Source organism: Triticum dicoccoides, chromosome 4A (assembly GCF_002162155.2).
Source record: "Triticum dicoccoides isolate Atlit2015 ecotype Zavitan chromosome 4A, WEW_v2.0, whole genome shotgun sequence".
NCBI lineage: Eukaryota > Viridiplantae > Streptophyta > Magnoliopsida > Poales > Poaceae > Triticum > Triticum dicoccoides.
The window spans coordinates 686,067,068-686,071,933 of NC_041386.1; positions in this window are offsets into that span (position 1 = coordinate 686,067,068).

The window sequence follows — 4,866 nt, forward strand, 5'->3', positions numbered from 1 at the left end:
TCCCGTTATCAACGACATCCAATGTCCATAGTCAGGAAACCATGACTATCTGTTGATCAACGAGCTAGTCAACTAGTGGCTCACTAGGGACATGTTTTGGTCTAAGTATTCACACGTGTATTACGATTTCCGGATAATAAAATTATAGCATGAATAAAAGACAACTATCATGAAAAAAGAAATATAATAATAATCCTTTTATTATTGCCTCTAGGGCATATTTCCAACAGATGCCGCTACTCATCTAAACAATTTTGTTGATTTGTGTGATATGCAAAAGAAGAAAGATACGGATAACAATATTGTCAAATTGAAGTTATTTCCATTTCACTTAGAGATCGTGCTAAAATTTGGTTTTCGTCTTTGCCTAAAAATAGTATTGATTCTTGGAACAAGTGCAAAGATACTTTTATCTCTAAGTATTTTTCTCCCGCTAAGATCATCACTCTTAGGAACGATATTATGAATTTTAAACAACTTGATCATGAACATGTTGCCCAATCTTGGGAAAGAATGAAATTGATGCATCACAATTGCCCTACTCATGGTTTGAATTTATGGATGATCATACAAACATTTTATGCCAGATTAAATTTTGCTTCTAGAAATCTTTTAGATTTGGCCGCGGGAGGCATGTTTATGGAAATTACATTAGGAGATGGTACAAAATTGCTTGATAATATTATGGCTAATTATTCTCAATGGCATACCGAAAGATCTTCTAGTAAAAAGGTGCATGCTATAGAAGAAATCAATGTTTTGAGTGAAAAGATGGATGAACTTATGAAGATGTTTGCTAATAAAAATACCTCTCTTGATCCCAATGATATGCCTTTATCTACTTTGATTGAGAATAACAATGAATCTATGGATGTGAATTTTGTTGGTAGGAATAGTTTTGGAAATAACGCGTATAGAGGGAATTTTAATCCTAGGCCTTATCCTAGTAATCCTTCTAAAAATTATGGAAATTCCTACAACAACTCTTATGGAAATTTTAATAAGATGCCCTCTGAATTTGAGTGTAGTGTTAAAGAGTTTATGAATTCACAAAAGAATTTTAATGCTTTGCTTGAAGAGAAATTGCTTAAAGTTGATGATTTGGCTAGGAACGTTGATAGAATTTCTCTTGAAATAGATTCTTTAAAGCTTAGATCTATTCCTCCTAAGCATGATATCAATGAGTCTCTCAAAGCTATGAGAATTTCCATTGATGAGTGCAAGGAAAGAACCGCTAGGATGCGTGCTTCCAAAGATGCCTTTATTAAAGCGTGTTCTTCCAATTCCTATGAAAATCAAGATGAAGATCTAAAAGTTATTGATGTGTCCCCCATTAAATATTTGTTTTGCAATATGAATCTTGATGAAACTGAATATGATATTCCTTTACTTAGAAGGCGTGCTAAGAATTCGGAGTTTCTAGATCTTGATGATCAAATTGATGAAAGTGGGATTGAAAGAAATAAAAATCTTGATGTTGCTAAACCCACTATTTTGGATCTCAAGGAATTTAATTATGAAAATTGCTCTTTGATTGGTTGTATTTCCTTGTTGCAAGCCGTGCTAGATTCTCCTCATGCTTATAGTCAAAATAAGGCCTTTACCGAACACATTGTTGATGCCTTGATGCAATCGTATGAAGAAAAACTTGAGTTGAAAGTTTCAATCCCTGGAAAACTCTAAGATGAGTGGGAACCTAATATTAAAATTAAAATTAAATATTATGAGTTTCATGCTTTGTGTGATTTGGGTGCTAGTGTCTCCACTATTCCCAAAACTTTGTGCGATTTGCTAGATTTCCGTGATTTTGAAGATTGTTCTCTAAACTTGCATCTTGTGGATTCCACTATTGAAAAGCCTATGGGAAGAATTAATGATGTTCTTAGTGCTGCAAATAGGAATTATGTGCCCGTTGATTTTATCGTTCTTGATATAGATTGCAATCCTTCATGTCCTATTATTCTTGGTAGACCTTTTCTTAGAACGATTGGTGCAATTATTGATATGAAGGAAGGGAATATTAGATTCCAATTTCCCTTAAAGAAGGGTATGGAACACTTCCCTAGAAAATAAAATAAAATTACCATATGAATCTATCATGAGACACACTTATGGATTGCCTACCAAAGATGGCAAAACATAGATCTATCCTTGCTTTTATGCCTAGCTAAGGGCGTTAAACGATAGCGCTTGTTGGGAGGCAACCCAATTTTATTCTGTGTTTTTTATTTTTGATTCTGTTTAGGAATAAATAATCCATCTACTTTCTGTTTAGATGTGGTTTTATGTTTTAATTAGTGTTTGTGCCAAGTAGAACCTATGGGATAAGCTATGATGATAGTTGATTTGATTCCGCTGAAAAACAGAAACTTTGTGCTCACAAGAAAAAATTCAATAAATCACAGAAACGTGATTTTGCATTGATTCTTTTTGCTGATGTTCAATAAAAACATTTTACAGTACGTCCTATTTTGGTAGAATTTTTAGAGGTCCAGAAGTTTGCGTTAGTTACAGATTGCTACAGACTGTTCTGTTTTTGACAGATTCTGTTTTTCGTGTGTTGTTTGCTTATTTCAATGCATCTATGGCTAATAAATTAGTTTATAAACCATAAGTAAGTTGGAATACAGTAGGTTTAACACCAATATAAATAAAGAATGAGTTCATTACAGTACCTTAAAGTAGTCTTTTTTTTTCTTTCACTAACGGAGTTCACGAGATTTCTATTGAGTTTTGTGTTGTGAAGTTTTCAAGTTTTGGGTAAATTCTTTTGATGGATTATGGAACAAAGAGTGGCAAGAGCCTAAGCTTGGGGATGCCCATGGAACCCCCAAGATAATCCAAGTACACCAAAAAGTCAAAGCTTGGGGATGCCCCGGAAGGCATCCCCTCTTTCGTCTACTTCCATCGGTATATTTTTATTCACCACATGTCATGTGTTTTGCTTGGAGCGTCTTGTATTATTTGTGTCTTTGCTTGTTAGTTTACCACAATCATCCTTGCTGTACACACCTTTTGAGAGAGCCATACATGATTTAGAATTTGCTAGAATACTCTATGTGCTTCACTTATACCTTTTGAGCTTGATAGTGTTGCTCATAGTGCTTCACTTAAACCTTTTTGAGTGTAATAATTTTTGCTCTAGTGCTTCACTTAGATCTTTTAGAGCATGGTGGTGGATTTGTTTTAAGGAAACTATTGATCTCTCATGCTTCACTTAGATTATTTTGAGAGTTGTTAATAGCATGGTAATTTGCTAAATGTTAATATACTTGGTATTCAAGATATGTGAAACTTTCTTTTAAGTGCGTTGAATACTAAGATAAGTTTGATGCTTGATAATTGTTTTGTGATATGGAGGTGATAATATCAAAGCAATGCTAGTTGGGGTGATTATGAATTTAAAGAATGCTTGTGTTGAAGTTTTTGATTCCCGTACCATGCACGTATAGTGAACCGCTTTGTGATGAAGTCGGAGCACAATTTTATTTATTGATTGTCTTCCTTATGAGTGGCAGTCGGGGACGAGAGATGGTCTTTTCCTACCAATCTATCCCCCTAGGAGTATGCGTTTAGTGCTTTGGTTTTTGATGACTTGTAAATTTTTGCAATAAGTGCATGAGTTCTTTTGATTAATGTTGAGTCCATGGATTATACACACTCTCACCCTTCCACCATTGCTAGCCTCTCTAATACCGCACACTTTTCACCGTATCATACACCCACCATATACCTTCCTCAAAACAGCCACCATACCTACCTATCATGGCATTTTCATAGACATTCCGAGATATATTGCCATGCAATTTTCCACCGTTCCGTTCATATGACACACATTACTTTTGTCATATTGCTTTTTGCATGAACATGTAGTTGACATTGTATTTGTGGCGAAGCCACCGTTCATAATTATTTCATACATGTCACTCTTGATTCATTGCATATCCCGGTACACCGCCGGAGGCATTCATATAGAGTCATATTTTGTTCTAAGTATCGAGTTGTAATTGTTGAGTTGTAAGAAAAATAAAGGTGTGATGATCATCATTATTAGAGCATTGTCCCAGTGAGGAAAGGATGATGGAGACTATGATTCCCCCATAAGTCGGGATGAGACTCAGGAGTTTATGAAAAATAAAAGAGGCCAAAGAAGCCCAAATAAAAAAAGGAGGCCAAAGAAGCCCACCAAAATAAAAAAATATGAGAGAAAAAGAGAGAAGGGACAATGCTACTATCCTTTTTCCACACTTATGCTTCAAAGTAGCACCATGATCTTCATGATAGAGAGTCTCATATGTTGTCACTTTCATATACTAGTGGGAATTTTTCATTATAGAACGTGGCTTGTATATTCCAATGATGGGCTTCCTCAAAAGTGCCCTAGGTCTTCGTGAGCAAGCAAGTTGGATGCACACCCACTTAGTTTCTTTTGTTGAGCTTTCATATACTTATAGCTCTAGTGCATCCGTTGCATGGCAATCCCTACTCACTCACATTGATATCTATTGATGGGCATCTCCATAGCCCATTGATACGCCTAGTTGATGTGAGACTATCTTCTCCTTTTTGTCTTCTCCACAACCACCATTCTATTCCACCTATAGTGCTATGTCCATGGCTCACGCTCATGTATTGCGTGAAAGTTGAAAAAGTTTGAGATTACTATAGTATGAAACAATTGCTTGGCTCGTCATTGGGGTTGTGCATGATTAAATACTTTGTATGATGAAGATAGAGCTTAGCCAGACTATATGATTTTGTAGCGATAACTTTCTTTAGCCATGCTATTTTGAGAAGACATGATTGCTTTAATTTATATGTTTGAAGTATTATTACCTTTATGTTAATATGAACTTTTGTCTTGAA